Source organism: Myodes glareolus, chromosome 15, assembly GCF_982192425.1.
Source record: "Myodes glareolus chromosome 15, mMyoGla1.1, whole genome shotgun sequence".
In the NCBI taxonomy this organism is placed as follows: domain Eukaryota; kingdom Metazoa; phylum Chordata; class Mammalia; order Rodentia; family Cricetidae; genus Myodes; species Myodes glareolus.
In genome coordinates, this window is record NC_142040.1 from 60,179,854 (window position 1) to 60,203,035 (window position 23,182).

General features: G+C 37.5%; 1 protein-coding gene across 2 annotated transcripts in view; it reads left to right on the top strand.

Annotated features, from left to right (window-relative positions):
* The first annotated feature begins 11,034 nt into the window (after positions 1-11,034).
* Positions 11,035-23,182, top strand: part of LOC125397464 (cadherin-10) — a 186,329-nt gene continuing 174,181 nt past the window's right edge. The window contains exon 1 of one of the 2 annotated variants that reach the window (XM_085676605.2): positions 11,035-11,479. The gene's annotated coding sequence lies outside the window, so the exon portion shown is untranslated. The remainder of the gene's footprint in view (positions 11,480-23,182) is intronic. The other variant, XM_048429864.3, reaches the window with a different exon arrangement.

Below are 23,182 nucleotides of genomic sequence, written 5' to 3' on the forward strand. Positions count from 1 at the left end.
CATGTCAAACTTTAGCAGTACGTGTACTTTGGCCTCTCCTTCTTCCCTAATTGGAGTGGTAGCTATTTGTTCATGACTCCGCAGGAAAAGTATATCACACAAGTACCAATAAAGAACAACGGATTTTATCCAATTGACACGTAATCTGCTTTGTTAACATTTATAAGGTATATTCTGTACTTTGTTCTAGGTATACAACTGTTGAAAGGTTCAAGCATATTAATTGGCAAGTCTACAGCATCATCTACTTATTATTTATTTTTTGGTGTGGAACTATAAACGATAAAACATATCACAATGAGCTGTGGCCTGTTTTTTACTGCACACACTTAAAACTGACTTCTCCTATCTGACACTTGTAGCTTTTTGTCAATATCCATTTTCCTGTCCGTTAGGTGTCCCTGTCACCCATGCTTGTCTAAGCTCTGACATTCTTATACTCTCTGTTTGCTCTAAGTGGGCTGTTTGCAATTCCACCAACAAATGAAATGATACATGACATGTGTAGTCATTTCAGAAAATACTAAAGATATCATTCAAAACCAAAACTATAATTATATAATCAATCAGTCCTATTACTGGGTATGCACACTAAAGGGTTGAAATCAATGTGTTGGGGAGAGATGTGGACTCCCACAGTTTCTTCAGCATTGTTTAAGGGAGCCAAGATTTAATAACAATTTGTGTTTTCATCAACAGTTGAAAAGGTAAATAAAACGAGCAAAAGAGTAATATTCTGCCTTTTAAATCAAGGAAACTGTATATCTGCAGGAGCAAATGGATGGCAGAAATTCTTATGGTAACAAAAATGAGATACAGAGAGTGATGTCTTTTGTTATATTTAGCCAAAATGATACTCAACACCTGGTAGGTGAAAAAGGCACATTCACGATGTCTATGGTCTAGATAAACTAGATACAAGGTATAATCATCAGGAGAAAAGATACTTGATATTGAGGATGAAGTGTTTTCTAAAATAAGAGGCTTTGGACTGGGGGCAGTTTCTTCTGAATAACAAATTCACAGTTTATTTCTTTAAAAAATCATCTTCACTTGTGTAAGACTAAGAAAGATGAAACAAGTCATTAAATAGGTAAACACTGTTACATTTGAAATTTATTTAACTTACCAGCCATTGAATCTGTCAATAACAATCTTGAAAAATAATATTCTGGATACATCTCACAATTCTATCTTATAGTCCACATTTTCCTTTTGACCACTGCTTAAAAGAAATTTACAGAGAATTGGTCTTGATATAATTCCCCCTAGAGTAGAGAAGGGGATTTAAAAAATAGATAGTACTACTGTAGCTGTGTAATAGAGTTTGAAGTCAGGGATGGTTATACCTCCAGAAGTTCCTTTATTATATAAGATTGTTTTGGCTATCCTGGGTTTTTTGTTTTTCCATATAAAATTAATTGTTATTCTCTCAAGGTCTATGAAGAAGTTTGATGGGATTTTGATGGGGATTGCATTGAATCTATAGATTGCTCTTGGTAGAATTGCCATTTTTACTATGTTGATCCTCCCAATCCAAGAGCAAGAGAGATCTTTCCATTTTCTGGTATCCTGCTCAATTTCTTTCTTCAAAGACTTAAAGTTCTTGTCAAATAGGTCTTTCAGTTCCTTGGTCAGAGTTATCTCAAGGTATTTTATGCTATTTGTGGCTATCGTGAAAGGTGAAGTTTCTCTGATTTCCCTCCCTGCTTCTTTATCCTTTGTGTATAGGAGGGCAACTGATTTTTTGGAGTTGATCTTGTATCCTGCCACATTACTAAAAGTGTTTATCAGTTGTAGGAGTTCTTTGGTAGAGTTTTTGGGGTCGCTCATGTATACTATCATATTGTCTGCAAATAACGAGAGTTTAACTTCTTCCTTTCCAATTTGAATCCCCTTATCCCCTTATGTTGTCGTATTGCTATTGCTAGAACTTCTAGCACTATATTGAAGAGGTATGATGAGAGTGGACAGCCTTGTCTTGTTCCGGATTTCAATGGAATGGCTTTGAGTTTCTTTCCGTTCAGTTTGATGTTAGCTGTCGGTTTGCTGTCAATAGCTTTTATTATATTTAGGTATGATCCTTGTATCCCCAATCTCTCCAACACCTTTATCATAAAGGGATGTTGGATTTTGTCAAATGCTTTTTCAGCATCTAATGAGATGATCATATGGTTTTTTTCTTTCAGTTTATTTATATGATGGATTACATTGATGGATTTGCATATGTTGAACCAGCCCTGCATCTCTGGAATGAAGCCTACTTGATCATAATGGATTGTAGGTACACAGGTCCTTCCCCCTTTTCTTCCTGGCAATTCGCAGGGCCATTTGACCTCTGGCTCCCTGGAGATTCTGCACTAGCACTGGCTTGAGGGTATAGCTTAGAAAGAACTTGACTCTCTTTTGGTATGGTAATTCCACCTGTAAACAAGGTTCCAGCCTCAGGCCCTATATGCCTGCCATGCCTGCCTCCTGCAGCTGCTCCTGCCTGAGGTGCCTGGCACCTGTCATCCTATGCCACTGCTCCTGATGGGAGGGGGCCGTGCCCTTTTGCCCTCTTGCCCACTAGTATAAATACCCGACTTGAGTTTAATAAAGTGGCCATTTACTCTTTGGTGAATGAGCAGGTCTCCTTGTGTCTGTGTGTTTATACCCTTAGGACAATCGTCTATTCTCGTGGACTCAGTTCGGGAAAGCATGCACCTGAATCGGGCCTGGGTATCCACAGAAAAGTGCGGAGGCTAACAATGGATAATTTTTCTAATGTGTTCTTGGAATCGGTTTGCCAGGATTTTGTTGAGAATTTTTGCGTTGATGTTCATGAGTGAGATTGGCCTGTAATTCTCTTTCTTGGTTGTGTCTTTATGTGGTTTTGGTATCAGGGTCGCTGTAGTTTCATAAAAAGAGTTTGGCAATGACTCTTCTGTTTCTATATTGTGAAATACCTTAAGGAGTATAGGTATCAGCTCTTCTTGGAAGTTCTAGTAGAATTCTACATTGAAAGCATCTGGCCCTGGGCTTTTTTTGGTCGGGAGGTTTTTGATAACAGCTTCCAATTCTTCGCGACTAACAGGTCTATTTAGATTGTTCACATGGTCTTGATTTAACTTTGGTAAATGGTCTTTACCTAAAAACCAATCCACTTCTTGTACATTTTCCAACTTTGTGGCATATAAACTTTCGTAGTAAGATCTAATGATTCTCTGAATTTCCACTGTGTCTGTTGTTATATCCCCCTTTTCATTTCTGATCTTATTAATTTGAGTGTTCTCTCTCTACCTTTGGTTAGTTTGGCTAGGGGTTTGTCAATCTTGCTGATTTTCTCCAAGAACCAACTTTTTGTTTCGTTGACTTTTTGGATTGTTTTCTGTGTTTCTGTTTTGTTGATTTCAGCCCTCAGTTTGATTATTTCCAATCTTCCAATCCTCCTGGGAGAGACTGCTTCTTCTTTTTTCAGAGCTTTTACAGAGAAGTCGACCTATGGAATCGAATAGAAGACCCAGATATTAACCCACAAACCTATGAACACTTGATTTTCGACAAGGTGGCTAAAGGTATGCAATGGAAGAAGGAAAGCATCTTTAACAAATGGTGCTGGCATAACTGGATGTCTACTTGTAGAAGAATGAAAGTAGATCCATATCTATCACCATGCACAAAAATCAAGTCCAAATGCATTAAAGACCTCAACATTAATCTGACCACTTTGAACCAGATAGAAGAGAAAGTGGGAAGTAGTCTACGAGACATAGGCACAGGAAACCACTTCCTAGGTAGAACCCCAGTAGCACAGACAATAAGAGAATCAATGAATAAATGGGACCTCCTGAAACTGAGAAGCTTCTGTAAAGCAAAGGACACCGTCAGTAAGACAAAAAGGCTACCTTCTGACTGGGAGAAGATCTTCACCAACACCTCATCAGATAAAGGCCTGATCTCCAAAATATACAAAGAACTCAAGAAACTAGACACTAAAACTCTAATTAACCCAATTAAAAAATGGGGTGCTGATCTGAACAGAGAATTCTCAACAGAAGAACTTCGAATGGCCAAATGACACTTAAGGTCATGCTCAACATTCTTAGCGATCAGGGAAATGCAAATCAAAACAACTTTGAGATACCATCTTACACCTGGCAGATTAGCTAAAGTCAAAAACACCAATGATAGCCTATGCTGGAGAGGATGTGGAGAGAGGGGAACTCTCATCCATTGTTGGTGGGAATGCAAACTTGTGCAGCCACTGTGGAAATCAGTGTGGCGTTTTCTCAGGAATCTGGGAGTCAACCTCCCTCAAGACCCAGCAATTCCACTCTTGGGAATATACCCAAGAGATGCCCTATCATACTACAAAAGCATTTGTTCAACTATGCTCATAGCAGCACTATTTGTAATAGCCAGAATCTGTAAACAACCTAGGTGCCCGTCAATAGAAAAATGGTTAAAGAAGGTGTGGAACATATATACATTAGAGTTTTACTCAGTGGTAAAAAACAATGACACCTTAAATTTTGCATGCAAATGGATGGACATAGAAAACGCTTTACTGAGTAAGGTAAGCCAGACCCAAAAAGAGGAATATGGTATGTATTCACTCATAAGTGGATTCTAGACATAATTAAAGGTCTTTGAGCCTATTATTCGTGATCCTAGAGAAGCTAAATAAGAAGGTGAACCTGAAGAAAATCATGTAGTTATCCTCTTGGAGATTGGAAATAGACAAGAGTCCCAGGTAACCTCGGGTGCATGAGGGGGTGGGAGGGTTGTTGGAAGGGGAGAGGGTTAGAGAGAAGGGAGCAGGGGAGGAATGGGGAAAGCTCGGAGGACTGGGATGAGGGGGAGGGAGGAAGGATGGATATGGGATCAGGGAAGAATATATCTCAACTAAAGGAGTCATTTTAGGGTTTACAAGAGACTTGATTATAAATGGGATCCCAGGTCCAAGGAGAGATCCCCGGATTGTTCTCTGGACAGAGAACTGCCTTGGCCCGTAACCATACTGATGAATATTTTGCTTATCACCATAGAACCTTCATCCGATGATGGATGGCGTTACAGACAGAGACCCACATTGGAGCACCAGACTGAGCCCCCCAAGGTCCAAATGAGGAGCAGAAGGAGGAAGAACATGAAAAAGGAAATCAGGACCGCGAGGGGTGCAATCACCCACTGATACAAGGGGACTGATCTAATGAGAGTTCACCAAGGCCAGTTGGACTGGGACTGAACGAGCACGTGATCCAACCAGATTCTCTGAATGTGGCCGGATTCTTTGAATGTGGCTGGCCCGGAGTCTTTCTGAAAAGCCATTGACAATGACACTGGGACTTGTTTCCTCTGCATATACTGGATTTTTTGGGATCCAGTCTGTTTGGATACTCACCTTCCTGGACCTGGAGGGAGGGGGGAGGAACTTGAACTACCCACAGGGCAGGAAACCCTGACTGCTCTTAGGGATGGAGAGGGAGGAGGAGAGAGAGTGAGGGGAGTGGGAGGGTGTTGGGAGGGAGATGGAAATGGAAACTTTTATAATTTAATAAACTTTGAAAAAAATTAAAAAAAATAGATAGTAAAATACCTCCATCTGAACCAAAATTTTGGCTATTTTCTATACAGGCAGTTTGAATAAAATAGTAGTCTTCCTAAACTGGGGTCCTTAGTGAAGGGCAAACTTCAAGTATACTTAATATCTGCTTCACTGTTTGCACGTATTACCCTCCTGGGAGAGGGGGGGAACAGAGAAAACTGACATAAATGTTATGGTCTTGTATTCTGTGCTCTGTGTCTGTCTTGGAAGCCTCAAGACTTCAGACAGAATTCATGATCTGCCAGGCTTATTTGCTAGCTTAGACCTGGGAAAGAATATCTTGTAATTGACAAATATTAATAAGCAACAAGAGAAAGCAGAAGATGGAAGAAAAGATATTTTAGGGAAGAAAAAAATGCAAATAATAACTGTGGTTTATCTTATGTTTTATATTAAATAGTCAACTTTATTTTAAAATAATGTGTTTTTTAAAAGAGCTTCTAAGAATTCTTAGAGTTGGTTTCCAGAATGAAAATATTGATTAAACTGTCGCTTCCAACACTCAGACAGTCTCTACATTAAAATTATAAAAAGACAAAATACAAAATTAAGGATTATGTTTACTTTTTGTTTACTTTATGTTTACTTTTTGTAAATGAAAATGGAAAGGAGATTTAAAATGTGTTATGTTCTGCTAATTTTATCCAAAATATTCTCTTTGACTTATTTCCCCACAACTAGAAAACAGAAAATCTATCATTGTTTGATAGTTTTAGACAAATCAGTTACCTTTGACAGCTAAGGATAAAAGCAGTCTGTGTGATGGAGAATTTAATCTTCAAGTAACAGAAAAATTATTCAGACTCTTTCTTTCACATTTTACTGTGAAAATGGTATTCAACTCACTTGTACATCACTATATGCAACCAACATTTTCACCTTCAAAACAGTCACAAAAATATCCAGCTGTCTTGCGAGATGTTGACTACACGGTAAACATGCGCCACTTAGATTGTCTTAATAAAAAGCTGAACTGCCAATTGCAAGGCAGAGTTTGAAGGCACATGGGATGCTGGGAAGAAGCAGGGAAGAGACAACAAGGAAGAAGAACAAGCAGCTGACCTTTACAAAGTAAAAGTAACCAAACCACATAAAAGAACAAAGATTAAAAGATGTGGATTGATTTAAGTTATAAGAGGTAGTTAAAATCAAACTTAAGTTATTGGCTGAGCTTTCATAAATATTAAGTCTCTGTGTCTTGATTTGGGAGCTGACTGATTGGACAGAGAAAGACTTGCAACAAATCTGTGTATGTGATTCAGATTTTTTCTAAGAAAATTAAGAAGTCAAGAAGTCTGATTTCTACCTGATCCACATAGCTTATGGTGGTTTACCACCTTGACACTCAACAGAAACAGGGGGAAATAAATTCAAAATTTCATATTTTAAATTAAATATGGTATTCCCCACAAAATAATTGCACATTTTAAAACACAGATCTCTCAAATTAATTGTTTTTTAAATAATTTTATGCAAGAGTATTATTTATGTTATTACTCTTCTTTAACCCCTCCAACTCCACTTTTGTCTGTCTTCTCTCAACTTAAAGTCCATTCAGTGTTGCTTATAATGCATGTGTTAGGGGTTGACAACACTGACTTCTTAACATTTCATCTTCTGCTTCGCTTTATGTTCCCTCTTCATGCCCCCAATTTCTTAGAGCAAAGCAACGAGGACATGTGGATAATTGTGAAAGGTACCAGGACCAGTTCACTGGTCCCTGACAGACATTTTTTCTGGCAACTTCATGGTTTAATTAATATCATAACATGATTTTGAAAAGGGGAGAGTTGATACCATGAATACAGAAAGAAGATCAACACAAACACAACAAGCACATTCAGCTCTAGCTTGTCAGCTGGGGCCCAAAGACTTGTGTCATTGCCTCAAGAATGGGAGCCACAGAATGAGGTTTCTCTACTGAGTGTCTCACTGGAACGTAAATTTCTTGCTCATTTCTTACGTTAATGTCTTGCTCCTCATTTACACCAGTTTCTATTAAAAGATAAGCAGGGCATATCAAAACCTGCAAAAAACCCCTCTTCACTCCTGCTCTGAACATTACCTATAACAAAATGCAAGTTAAAATTTTTTTCAAATTCTACTATCCTGAAAGTTCAAGTAGAAAGGAATATATATGAGGAAAAAGGGGGAGAGGGGGTTTCAAACCATCTCAGACAGATTATTTTGTATGAAATATTTTTCTGAGAAAAAATATTGTGGACATTCATGGTGCTTCCACCATAACCACCAGGAGAAACTGGATATAGAAACGGGCATCATCTCCCAAATCAGTTAAATAAACTGAGGAAGACTGCAGAAGCAGCGGCGATGTCATGTGTCACATTGTTATTTATTCATTCAATGCAACTTAAAGTAAGTGCAACTTAAAGAATAAGGATTACTGTTTATAACAATTTCGGAACTTTTTAGACATTTAGATTGGAAGTTTGTTTTATTTAATTGGTTTTCATATAATTGAGTCTGTCAAATTTGTAATAAGGCATCAGCCTTCGCACCTTATTATTACTATAATTACTATTCAAACATATCTAGTCTTCTAACAATGAGAATGCTTTTGATCTTTTGAGTGCTTTTTAATCATGATAAGATACTTTCTGTGCAGTTTATATTTGATTTTAAACCTGTATTTAGAAGTATACATATTAAAATAAATCAAGTTTTACTGGCTCATGACTTCTCATATACAGAAACATGTTCATGAGGTCTTCAGGAACTCATCCATTCCCTTCGGAGAAAGCTGGCTAGAGTCATTTGTTTTCATTTATTTCACATATCTGGAACTGACTGTATTCCACTTCCAGAGCTTACAGACGGCCAGGTGACATAATTTGTAGAATAAAATAAGGAACTGGAGAACAGCATTGTTTAATAAAAACAGATTCTATTATCAAAGGTTTTATTTTTTTAGCCAGTAGATACATCCTTTTTAAATTTTGATTACTCTGCTTTTTAGATGATGATTTAAAATACAAAAAATAAAGGACATAGGAATTTTCCTAGAACGTATTAATAAAATGTGGTGACTTCTTACACACAACCTGCCTTGCTCCCTTTCTCCCTCCATCCCTCTTTTCCTCTTCTATCTCTTATTTGAACTTACAAATTCATTCCTATTCTGGTTGTCATTTATTAAATATCATATCAGACCTCAAAACCATATCATTAGGAGAATATTTTAAATTTGAAATAAAGTACAATTATTTGTGTTCTAAAAATTATATCATCTATACTCTCCTGAGGTACAGGCTGTAACAAGTACTGTAACTCTCATGTCCATTTGTAGTCCGTCAATGCACTCTTTAGCAATGTCAATGAGCGCAGTGGTTGGATGTCGTTTTGTTTTGTTTTTCTTTTAGAGTAGTTGTTTCTCCAGGCCTTCCTAGTACTATCCTGTCTCTCAGTGTCTCCTTTCCATCAGCGATGTCATAGACATGAACATCTGGGCTTCATTTTCCAGGAACGTGTCACCATTTCCTTTGCATTTGATTTTCTCTTTCTGAAGATAAACCTGGAGCTTATCTTTTCTATAAATGAGCTCAACTCCTTCAATACCCTGACAGGACAGAGCGAAGTTTCTGATTCTTACATGAGGCAAAACAATCTTATCAACCCACAACTTCATATAAGAGGAGGCAAATCTTTTGTCAGGAAATTTACTCGGTCATATGTCATGGCAGCGCGGGTTATAAGTATGCAAACGAGATTTGACTTTCAGATCTGGGCCCTTATTTTCTTAATTAGGCAGTCAAAAGTTGTCTAAACATTCTTCCCAGGATGCAGCTATTTATTTTGATATTAAAAAAATACACAAAACCAATTAGACAACCTCTAAACTTGCATGAATAGGTAACTGCAATGAAATCTACTTAATACTGGATGATTGACCTGTAGAACATGTGACTTAGAAATTTCTCTTGAAAGCCAATGTAATGTGTCAATGGCGGCATTTGGAGTAGTCACAGGAACCTGAGTGACGTAAATGCGTCTATCCCTAGGAAATATGTAATACTTATTTTTGATGGAAGATAAAGGCAAGGGGCTTTGGAAAATGTTGTGGGCAAATATTATAGATACTCTAGTCAGAATCCCATTGCAGAACTTTGCCATAGCCATTATTACGTTTATTCCCATTTCAGTGCCCTCATCTGTAATATTTAAGGAAAATTAGTTCTTTCCCACTATACATACCATTTATTGAGTGAAAATGTTTAATTTTTTGTCTTTTTTTTATCTGTGAGCTAAAGGGTAACAATTAGTGAATTAACAACCTGTGATCCACTAATACTTCCTTGAAATTGAAGAATGTCTCTTGCCTTCCCTCATCAACACCTTCCTTCTTTTGTTGTTTTGAGTGTGTCAAGAGTCTCCTGGCTGATAAATTATCAAACCTGTTCTCCATGAGTTCTTGACATCTTATGGCATCTTAAAATAGCAGCAGCCTGGAAAGAAAATGTGAGTTCTATAGACTTATTGTTGCTGCTTGTACACTTAGTGACTGCAAAGGTCTTTACCGGCAGACTAGTGTGGCTTTGCTTTTCAATCACAGTTGCCTGAGACAATCTTCATAATCTCTCCTCTGGCTTTATGTTTTTATAGTTCACAAATGTAAAATTTATTTATAGGTGACATTTTCAAAAGGAATCTCCCTCCATGTAGCCTTGGAAATGGAGAAGTGTTAACTATTTTGTGGAGCTATACTGACATCTTTGGTTAGGTGGTTCTGTTTGATCAAAATTTAATGCAGAGTTAGATAAATAGGAATACGGGCAGTTAAAGGGCTGGTCTAGGAATCATCCAGATGTATTGGTAGGAGACTGTTTGCGATATAACATATTTATGAGAAAAAAGTTTACAAAGGCAAAGAGAAAGAGAGAGAGAGAGAGAGAGACTATGACAACTCCACAATCTAAATATTTTAATGACATTAATCACATATGTAAATTGTTAATGATACCTTGAAATGCAAAGCTTGTATGATTAAATAGACAAAAATGCTCAGAGACATTCCCAAATGATGGTTAAGGTGCTTTCTCCTTATGGCAGTAAACAAAATAAAGGTATTTGGAGAATCAAGAAAGTTCACTTGCCCTCAAAAGAAATATTTAAAACCGACCCCCCCCCCCCAAAAAAAAATCCTCGGTTGTTAATATACCTGATCTGAGTGCCATTTGCTTGGCGCTCCGCTAATACTTGTGTTTGGACGATCTGAGTACGGGTGGTGCAGGCATGTTCGTGCCAGAGAAAAGCAAAAAAGCAAAGAAGTATTTTTTTTTTCCTTTTTCCTTTCTTTCTTTCTGGTTCTTTTTTTTTAATTTTATTGCAAGGAGCAATTTCAGAATCCGAGTTTCTGGGATTGTGTTAGGGACGCAGGCGGATCAGATGGGGCTGATTACCTTAGGATGAAAACAGAGAGTCTTTCTGCCCTGCGGGGGAGGGGACGCCTTTCATGCGCAGCCCTCCTCTCAGATGCGCCCTCCCTCGCATTCACTTGCAAATCGCTGTGTGCTGGCAGGAGCCGGCACTTCCAGTCTCTAACCTTCCCATGGCGAGTGCTGCAGCTCCCTCAGCAGAACCTTTCTCTCCGAGTGAGGAAGGGCTTTCCCACCCCCCCTTTTTCCCCTCCCCACCTTCCTTAATCAGAATCACTGAATGAAAGCCAATCAGAGAGAGAGTTCGCCCCGTTTTCTTCGGTTCCCTGCCGTCCAGAGTTAAAAGTGACGCTGAGAGAAAGCTTGAGTTAGACCGAAGTAGAATCAGCGATAGAAAATAACAGCAGAAAACAAACAAAAAGGGGACAGGGTGACAATCTCTTCAGGGTTATTTTGGCTGGAACCAACTTCCGTTTCCAGAAGCTGATGAAACCAGGTAGGAAGAATTCACCTCTTGTCTTTTAACTCCTTTAAGGTCTTGCATTTTCTTTCCATCCTGGGGGGGGGGGGGGGAGGGATATATATATATATATATATATATATATATATATTTCTTTTCTTAAGGTATATGCGTAATTATTCCAAAAAGAATACCTTTTAATAAACAAATGAGCATGCAACTCTTTTTTTTTTTTTTTGAGTTTCATGGAACAACTGCTTTGAATGTAGGTAATGCGAAACCGGATGAATAATATATTATGTTCAACAGTGTGGGTCTTGATATTAGAGTTTTCGAATTCATTCACTCTGAGCAACTGCTGAAAATATTTACGGAGTGTAATTAGTCATGCTTTCCTGTTTACCTCTGTTTAAAAGATCAGTCTAGCATGTAGCACTGTTTGCTGTGAACTCTAACATCAGATAACATTACTTTGCATTCCATATGAACGGATTCCCTCTTCACTTATTCACAGTCGTAGTTCATTGTACCTTCAGTAGAAAGAGAAATGACAGGCAGAGGACAGATGCCTTGAAGCTGTGAGTGGTCACTAAGCATCTACCTAAAGACAGTAGATTGACATTCATCAGAAACAGGACGGGCACAATTCCTAGGTTCACATTGTATGTGAGTCAGAAATATGAGGGGGTACAATAAAAAAGGGGGGAGATTAAATACACGCAGTCAGCAGTTGCAGCATTTATTGTCTTTGCTGCAATAAAATCCATATTTTATGTGGTGTTAAGTTAATGCAGCATGTTGCAAGTCTAAATGAATGTCTCCAACAAGTAAGTATTATAGCACTGTAAGCATGGGCCAAAGCAGCAGTCTGTAAGTGTTTCCATTGCCGCCACAATAAAAACCAACTCTCTCTTTACCATTAAAAGGGGAGAGTCTACAGGTACAGACAAACATCATTTTAAAACTGACCTATCATCTCCTGCTTTCAAAAAGCAGATCTATTTCCTACAATTGTGGTCCTTCATTCCAGTAAAAGCTCCTATTACCCAAAGCTGTGCATGCATTACTTCTCAGCTCTTTGGAGATGCATTATTTTTTTATCTCATTTTTTTTTCTCTTTTGAAAGATCTATTTTAAAAATAATCTGTCCCTGCGCTGCTGACAACTGTTATACTTCAATGCATATGTTAGGAGACTTTCTCCCTTCACACCATCCCCCTTCTGCGCCTTTCCCTAAAAAACGTAGTTACAAGAGCTTCACTGTGGTGAATAACGCTTGGCAAGAGTGTGCTCATTTTTTAGGTCTGGTATGGTGAGGATTTTTAATTAGTGGAACTTTCATGAAAACATTATGTCATTGACAGAGCTGCATGTTCATTTTTAGCTACAGTGAGGAAGGAAAAGGAAGAGACGGTGTCCTAGAGACATGGGTAAATGATAAGTTGCATGGGTAATCTGCACCCCTGGGTGGTAAATGGGGCACATATGTATTCAGTGTGCAGGGCGAGAGAAAATGCTGGCTTATTTGGGCAGAGAATGGTAAACGGATTGAAAATGAACAAATGTAAACAGCCTGTGTTTGTGGCCAAGGGGCACATCAACTGCAGAAGCATCCCAAGGGTAGAAAGGTAGATTGCTTCCTTTGGCTCTTAACATTTTTGTTTTTGCCTATGTTTTTAAAGTCCGACTCACTGTCTTCTTGTTTTAAAGAAGACACTTCCTTGATTTCAAATATTCTCTGTTAACAATTTGACTTCAGTGGTGAAGGCATATGCTATCTCTGCCTCCAAAGAATGGAGTGACATGCATTTTGATTGGGGGTGGAGGGTCAGGGACCTGGGAAAACCAAATGGCAACCGTGTGAACCCATCTACCTGTACATAGGTGAAATTAATGTTTAAATCATCAAGTGCCTGATTAATGATCCAGGTGAGGGTTCTTGATCTTTACAAAAACTAGTGTTCATTAAGAAGTACAGCATATGCAGACTTGGAAGGTAGTGATTCACTCTTAAATTTATTTTATTTTATTTTATTATCATTTTTAGCCCTTCACTTGGATATTATTGTTGGAAAAAAAAGATTTTTTTTTCTACCTAGAAAGATATACAGTTCTGGTACATTATTAAGAAACTTTATGGAATATGAAAAAGGTATATATACATATCTGTATATCTATTGGTCCTTGTTAGAATTGTATTATGTGAAACTGGAAAGGTTAATTGTGAAAGACGTGAATCCTCATTAGACTACAAGGTGACGTTCTTGACTTTTGCTTGTCTTCCCCTATAAACAAATAGCAAAGGCAAAGTGTATAGATCTGGCAGATCTCTTGGCACAACGCTGTTTCCTGTGCTTCTTAACCTACTTTGCAGTCACAGATATAACAACAGCACATTCTCTCGGAGCTTGTCATTTTTATACCACATCTCACCACTAGGCGGCAGCACAGGCACAGCTTTGGACAGATGATGCTGATTCAGCAGCTGTGAAACCCGTATTGGTGAAGTGTTCTTCGGAGTCTTTCGAAGGCACAGAAAGACATTAATGCACACCCAGGGTGTAAACTCAGCTACCCCAGCCTGGGCCTTAGGCTTCAAAAGCATCAGCCATCATGTCTTCTTATTTCTACTCTGTAAGTCACGTCCTGCTGTCACGTTACAAGTGGCTCCAAAATAGTCTCAAGTGCAGATAGAGAAAAATAGAATTATCATTCGTGTCTGTTATAGGTAATTTAACTCAGTTGCTTAATTTCTCAAGTTCAATCCTATTTCTTAATAACTGCTTTCGACTAATCTGAAATGTTGTGAAGAATGCAGTTTCTCAAATAAGAGACTACTTGCTATGAGTTTGTAATGAAGTGAACGGAAGTTAAAAAGAAAAAGAAAAAAAAAAAAAACAGTCCCAAGAATGAGCTCCGCTTATCTGTTCTCACGAGTGATGAAGCTGACCAAACACTGATTCAAGTACCATCTAGAGTAACTATCGTGAAAGTCTGGATAAAAAGAAACTATTAAATACAAGATTGCAGAAAGAAAGTTGGCATGGGAAGCTCTATATTGATGTACATGACAGTCAAATGAGTGAGTTCATCTTGACAAAAACCTGGAACCTATATATTGTGTGTGTGTGTCTTTAAAACAGTGGGGTCATCTTCACAGAACTTACTTCTCATGTTCTGCTGCTTTCAAATTAATAAGTTCAGCTTTTGTTTTCCAGTCAACAAGCAATTCCTGTTTCCATGATGGCAATGCCAGCATGGGGTCACCTTGGTAGTCATTTCTGACTCGGTGATAGATTTACTCCTTACTTGACATTTTGCTCTAAGCCCTTGAGCCATTCCAAATCAGTTCTTGTCTTGCCTCTTTGGGTGGCTGCCTAAAGCAGAAGGCCATACTGCTTTTGCCAAGCCTTGCTTGGCAACGTTCAGTCCAACTAACCCTCACCCACACAGAGAGCTGGAAAAGCAGGTCTATCTCTTTAAAGTGATAGGTTTCTGTGGAGGTATACACTGAGATATTAGCATCAATCTGTTAAAATAATCTGGCAGGTCTTAACCATGGCTTTCTAATGCAGCTTTTGCTCAGGTGTTTATTATCCGTTCAGCTTCTCAGAGAAAGATGGGTTTTTGTGGAAGTTTTTTTAAAGGAAAATTATTCTCACCAGTTCCTTTATATTTTTGTTCCCTTTCTTTGTTGCTGGATGTGTGATGTACTAGACTCTCTATTACTAAGGACATTTTTGTTAAGCTTTAACTATTCTGGAAGGAGACTGTTAAAAAGAGAAAAATGAACATTGAATATGAGTGAGTGAAATCAAATCACAGCCTGCATCGTTTCAGAGGCAACATTCCTGAGAAATAAAGCCTGCTTGTGGGAGGCGGAAATGCCTTCCTGTAGCAATCTCAAGCAGCTAAAAGATTCATATTCTTAAGGAGTTTGTCAGTAGTAACACTATAAAGCACTTTACCAAGTCATGTGATTTCAATGTTCATTTTTTCTTTATTTATTTTCTATATGCTGCAGCCCTATACACTAATGCTAAATGACATTTCAGGCTTCAGGACAGAATGCAGCAGTAGGCTGGAAGATGTAATACAACATTGTCTCTCATCAGGGATCCCAGCATTAGATGACATGTCTAAACACTTCAGAGCATTGCTGAGCCTCATAAATTCAACAGAACATCTGCTCCCCCCTTCTCTTTTCTTCCCTCTCTTCCTGGACCCCTCTCTGATTTCCCTTCCTTTCTCTCCCTTCATCTCTCATTCCTGATTATTGTGAATGTCCATTTGCATTTGATATTATCCCCACTCGTGTTTCTATAGCTCTCGTGAGCTTTATGGCCAGTATTTCTACATCTACTGCACCATATATTGGATGCTCGGCCTCATCATGTGCTCTGTAACATGCATGACACTTCTGTTGCCTAGAGCATGTCCTATAAACTGAAAGCAATCCACTCGACTCGGAGGCTTCTAAGGACTGGAAACCTGCAACAGCGCAGCACAGTTTCCTGAGAATTCAGCTTTCATTAAGAGAATGCCTCCCGGAAACAATCAGAATGGAGAGTGCAGAGTCATGAATTATGATTCTCAGTCCATCAGTTATTGATTATGAGGCTGTGTTGATTTAGTGTAAGAAGAGAATATTGAAGTGGCTTGACAGAGCTCTGATTTTAAAAATAAATCAAACACAAATTGCATGCTTCCAGAAAGCAGTACTCCATTAAGTGTGTTGATTCTTCGCTGCTGTGAGAAACAAATACACCAATTGCTAATCTAAGAAAGGAAGCTGATGGGTAGGGAGGAATCTCCATCCCCATATTGTCAGATAAAGAATTCCCATTGCTCCTCAGAGCTCCGTGTGGAATGTTGGTGAGAAAGTAGAGCAACAACCAGGTTAAGCAGAATGTGTGACAAACTGAACTAATGAACAAGTAAATATTTTAACTTGAGCTATTTTGGTAATTCTCTAACGTGCTAACCCAGTAGGTATAAATACAGAAATTTGATTGAGCTGTCCGAAGAGATCAAAGGCAGTCAAAGTATCTACTTAGGACATCCAATGTTCTTAGCATATTTTTGTGTGTGATCCTAACAAAAGCTCTGTAAAATCATTACTACGTTTAATTAATCTATTAATTAACTCCTGGTTTCTTGTAACAGTCTCATGTTGCTCATCTTCCAGTTGCTGGGGTTACAGGAATGAATTACCACAGGCAACTATAGCATAAGCAGAAAAGATGGGTCAATGGTTAGGAGAACTGAATGCTTTTCTCTAGCAGATGGATGCAGGCTCCATTCCCAGCTCCCACATAGTTAGTATGGTGGCTCACCAACATCAATAATTCCAATTCGAGGAGTTCCAGGAGATTCAGTCTTCTACTATGTTCAGAAGGTGCCAGCTGCTCAATTGGTACAGAGAGACACTTGTAGGCTAGATACCCATACTTATATAATACAGATAAAAATGGAAAAATTAAAAAAAAATCAGACATTTTTTCCTGTTCTTCCATTACCCATAAAATCAAGGGACATAATCTTTCACTTTTAACAGTATGGGTTATAGGATTTTTAAAAGTTATAAATATTTCTAAAATTATTAGCTCACCTTCCAAATTTAAGATAATTGCCTTCTATAGATAATCTTTAACAGTCCCACACTTTAGAAAATTTGAACTCTGCTAAAATTTTCAGAACTTTGTATTTCCTTATATTTTTTATTTCCATACCAACCTATCAGTTACACTAATCAATTATTTTACTAATGTATTTTCTTTAACAAATAAAAACATTGCAATTTTACTATGTTTAACTCAACGGATTTAAAATAATTCTTAATTAAATTAAAAATATAAACGTAGCAGTTTTTAATAATGGCGTTTCTTTGCTTAGCAATGATGTAAGGCAAAAATTTCCAAGGTGTATTTGGAATAGTGTCATCAACTAAAAAATTAGGAATATAGTTTAACCATTAATATAGTCAAGTATAACATTTTTGCCTTTGTTTTTTTTTACTTATTTCTACAGTGTAAGTTGGAGATTATTTCTGTCCTGTAGTTTTGAACCCACCAAGTATTATAGAGGAAACCACTACCATGCAGATCTGATTCTTTTCCGCATTTAGTATCCTAACTATAAAGGAGACTTTCCCATCGGAACTTAATGGAAACATTACTATTTAGTTTTAGACGAGGAGCCGGTGTTGACCTCAATGTGTAGTTGAAAGTATATTCCCATTTCCACCAGAAAAAGGTTTTTATTTTACATTTATTTAGTTACTGTGTACTTGTGCACTCACGTGTGCATATGAATGTGTATGTGCCATGTATGGCATGCACATATGTGGAGGTCAGGGGACAACTTGTAAGAGAGTCAGTTCTCCTTTCAGCTTGGACCTGGAGACTGATGGGAATCTGTCCTTCCCAAAAGTACTCCGCAAATTGTGAAAATAGGAAGGATACCTTTTTTTTTTTTGGCTTTTTTTTTACTAACTCTTCTAGAATTTTGTTCACTATATTGAAAACATAGAAATATAATTAAATCACTTTCTCCATCTAGCCGTTCTCAGTTCTCCTCCTGGAACCTCTCCTATGTCTGCTACTTTCAACTGGATAGCCTCTTTCCCCTTGATTATGATTCTTGCATATACATATATTTGCCTGTCTGCTTGTAGTATATGTACAAATATATGCAAACAGAACCTGCTGAGTCCATTCCTGTTTCTTGTCTCTATAGGGTTTCAGAGCTCATACCCTGCATTGGACAAGCAATAATGGGGCTCACCTAATTCTTCTCTCAGCAGTCAGTATTAGCCTGTAGTTCTCTGTCTAGAGGTGAGGCCCTTTACAATTTCCTCCTTCCTAGCTAGCGTGCTCATTGATGGCATCATTGTTCTGGTCTCATTTATGCAGTCCCTTCAGTTTCCCAATGAACGACCTGGTATTCTGGCTCTTTCTATTTTGCCGACCCTTCTTGTCAGTGTTCTCTGAGCCCTATGTAGATGCAGAGGCTGTGATGTAGGTATATTCTTTGGGGCCAGGTTTCCAGGGTCTGTAGATGTCTGTATGGTATCCCGTTGTGGTTTTCTCTGATGGTCCGTATTTGCTGTAAAGAGAGGTTTCTTTGATCATGAGTGAGAACAACGCTTATCCAAGATGACTCAAAAGAAATATATTCATCCTGTACCAAACTTTCCCCACATTCACCCCCACATCCCTCCTCACCCATTCTCTCATTCTCTCTCTCTCTCTCTCTCTCTCTCTCTCTCTCTCTCTCTCTCTCTCTCTCTCTCTCTCCTCCCCCCCCAGAGTTTCCAGTTGATTGATGACATCCAAATATTCAGTATTTGGGAGCCATATGCTAGAGAATGGTGGAACTTCCAGGCAGTGCACTCTTAAAGAAAATAGACTTTTTCTTTCCAAGCAACCATCAGTAACAAATAGGTCTTCAGCTGGTGGTAGAACTTAGTGAACAATTAGCTGGCGTGATTTTTGCATGGCTTGAACCTGCATAGATTTTGTGGATGCCGTCCAATCATCATGAATTTTTTCTTATGTGCTATATCCAGAGTACATTGTTTTGTAGGGTGGAATGTTAATTTCTTTGCTTCAACAATTTTTTGTTCATTATTTTAAGGGAAAAAAATGCTCATTGACTCAAGTTCAAACTCTTCTCCCTGTTTCTCTATTTTTCTTTTTTTCTTTCTGTGCTGGTTGTGTTGAAGGTTTGATGTGGGGCAGGTCTCACTATGTAGCTGTCAATTCCCTGGAATTCACTATGTACATAATTTTGGCATTGACTTGTGCAGCTCCTTTGAACTCTTCTGTCCTACTGAATGTTGAGTTTGTAGGCACACATCTACATGCTTATGTTTTCTATTCCTTTTACCTCCTGTATGTGTTGAGTTTCTACAAAAGTCTTACACCAAGGACATGATTTTCACCTTTTCTGATGTAAATTTTTTGATGTATTGTCAGAAAAAAATAAATAAGTAAAATTCCACACCCACAAGAAACTTTTCTCTTTAGCCCCTGTGCTCTATAAAAGATGTTTTGGTTTTATCTAAAAATAAATAGTACTACATAATATTTAATCATTTATAAACCTTAAGTAACTTGGCAATAGACACAAATTTTCCAGAACAGACATAACATACACACATTATACACACATATACACAGTATTGAGAGCACATGCATATAAATATATACACTAAAGACATGAAATGGTGTTCAAGAATGCTAAGAAGTACACATATATACGTGTATATATGTGTGTGTGTATAATTCATCACTTAGGTGAATCTGTATGTATAGAATTTTTAATATATGTACATTATTAACTTAAAATTATATTTATTTTTTTTCTTAGGGTTATCTGATATTATGTGGTTGAAATCTAAAATCCAGCACACAGAAAGGGTCAAGTTTTGTGAATGGGAACTATAAAGAGTTAAAACTTAGACAGGACTTCATCTAACTTTGAAGTAAGAGGTTAGATCCAGCCTGTTTCTAGTAGGCCAAGGAAGATAAAGGTATGAGTGAGAAATGCCTTCCACACTAAGTAAATTAATTACAACTTTACATATAAACCACGATCCCATGGCAATCCTTTATTAATGTTTTCTACTTTAATCCTGTCAATGGCATGATATTATGAGATCAATTTAACTGCTTTTTGATTTTTAGTGCCTCATGTATTGTACATATTTTAGGTTTTTTTATTTTCTCTTCCAAATTTAAATGCTTTCTTAGTGTGTGTACTGACTGCTCAGTTTTTCTTGCATCCTTGAGCAGTATTTCAAGCCTTTGGGGGAAGGATGATGAGCCACCGCTTTTGTGTCATAGCCAGCTATATAGGCCCTTTAAAAGAATGTGAAATAGTAATAGTTATATGGTCTAAAATAGAAATATCAGTAGTGTTCTTTAAAGTTTACAATTTTATGTTCTACTTGTAAAATTAGCATGAAACCAAGCAGCAGGCAATTAGTTCTTTATCTAATGCAGTTGTTTTCAGTGGTCCATATGTCCCACCCCCAAGAAACATCTGTAAGTATCTAGGGCTGGACAGAAACTTACGGTCCTTCTGTCTCATCTCCTTTTTGGCTGAGATTATAGGCATGTATCTCCATACCCAGCTTGTCTTCAACTTGACTGTCAATTGCATGTGTACAAAAATAAAACCACTTAACTATTAATTTCATTCACTAATTCATTCTCAAGATCAAGCATCCTTTAGCTGCCTAATAAATGTCAGCTCTCCTTACATAATAAGATAAATATTAGGAGGAGAGAGGACAGGGTTGGGGAACTAATGGTAAGCATATGCTGCAAGAGGTGGGTGTGAGATGCATTATCACATAGTTTACTATCTTATTCTGGCTGTGATAACTGATAAACACTGGGTACTTTTAAACTGCATAAGATGTGACTCCTTTACCTCCATTAAATGTTATTATTATTGTATTGAACGCGGCATTGCTTGTTTTAAGAAACTATCAGGGTGAATTATCTGTTTGGTTCCAATTCCTTTCTGTTTAGCCTCAGTTTTTTTTTTTTTTTTTTTTTTTTTTTTTTTTTCTGATGGCGTCTCAAGAGTGAACCGTGAACTGTGCTTCTGCAGCAGCAGACCCTCTGTGGATGATCTATGCTGCAGTTAGGTTTGCAGCAGCTAATTTTCACCTTGCAGATGCAGGACACTCTGTGGAACGAAACGAAGGTACAATGCCGAGACTAATGGCCCGTACCAGAGAAGTACCAGAAAATGAACAGACAAGAATGCAAACTATACTCCAAAGTGTCATCACTAAAAATTGTTAATAGGAGTTCTCACACCCTCAAATACTGAAAAGCTGCATGCTTAGTTGCTTCGGAAAGGTTTCCCTTGCAAAGACTGTAGACTGAATTTTTAATAAGGAGTCTACATGAAAAGAAAGCTGCAAATCAGAAATTTGAGATTCTCTTTCTTAGAAAATGTAATGACCTTCACCTGTGTATTCTCGTACTGACCTTTAATGGCAAAACAAGGAGCATGGCACCAGTCTGTCTGAATTAAAATTGGAGCTGTACCACTTATCATACCCTTAATATTTAATACCATTGGAAGCTTTTTTCATTAGTTAAATGGCGTTAATAGGTATACTTTTGTAATACAACAATTTTCGTGATTAATAGAAGCAATTACCATACGTCTAAAAATGTAGCAAACGTTAGCTAACATGCAATCTATGTTCTAGTATTGACTTTAATTTTTATTGTTAAATATTATTGTTATTGGTATAATTACTCCATGTAAGTTCATGTAACCTGTGTCTTTTTCATTAACATTAAGTGTGTTACATTTTTCCTTTAGTAGACTAGCTTCATGTACTCTACTTTTTAAATTTCAAATTAAAAATATTTTAACTTATGTCATGAAATATCAATTTTGTAATCAAGTTAAATTGAGAGAGTCTTGCTATTATGATTTTAGTACAGGAATTTTACAAATAACAGCATCCTTCATTCTTACTGTTTTCTGTACAATGGGAGTTTGAAACACAAAATTTCCAGGGACTTAGTGTGTTTGCCTATTTTAATTGGAATAGCCTCGTTCTATCTATTATTGTAACTGGAAAGAGCTCTGAACTTACGAGTTACAAACATATCCATCCCCCAATGATTGGGGAAATGTCAGAGCATAAGGAGCTGAATGAAAGCTGGAAACTTAAATTGCATTCTCCGATGGCCCTTGCAAGAACCAGGGCATTAATGGATATGAATGTTGAAAAGGATGTGAAGAGCCTGAAACAGACACAGAGGAGGGAGGAAGCATTAGAACGAAGACCATGAACTATTGTGAGTTCCATAAGCCACATAAACTCAATCAGGTGAAATATGAGCTCCTTTTGCTTCTGTAATAATGACCGTTTTCACAGATTCTCCTTTTTGAGGTCAGAGTAATGAACTTCAGAGTGGTGAACAGAGGCAGTGACTTCAAGGAATGATTCTAGTAACATTTTGATACCTATGAATCTCAAGCATCATTCTACAGTCACTATTACAAGCTGAAAGGTCAGTGAGCTACTGTATTCTCAGATTAGGTTTTTGAAATTGTCTAATGAAGAAATATAACCTGCTGCAAAATGTGAAAAACTGAACAGGTTTTATTCAGCTAATCCATTCCTGTCACTCTTTATATTCAAGGTGATACAGAGACCCATCCAACAAACCACTGTCGCTAGTTTTTTTTTCCTTTCGGAAGGGTAACTTAAAATGCACCAATGACTTTACTTTTGGATTTTGATTTTCAAAATCAATTTTTGTCTTTCAATTTTACTTAAATCTTAAGAGAAGTTTTTATATTTATTTTATAAACTCACACTTGAATTGAATATAGTGCCTCACACCTGGAACCCCAGATTAACTGAACCAGGACTCTATCAACTCCACTCCACCACAAGACAATTAAGGTCCTGACAAGCTTAGGTTATAGGTAAAATGATAGCTAAATGAAGTAAAAACAAAACAAACAAACAAACAAAACAGGCAAACCACACCTTCTACAAAGTGCATAGAATTAAAGGACATTCTTCTCCCTGCCAGTTTGTAAAAATAAGCAAAACAACAACAAGCATTACCAATGTTTATGACAGATGTAATTTTAGAGAACACAGAAAAGCTGGTTTTCAGTTTTTGTCATGGTGCTATATTTATAGGTGACCTCGAATCCAGTACAATTTATTTAATCAAGGGAAGC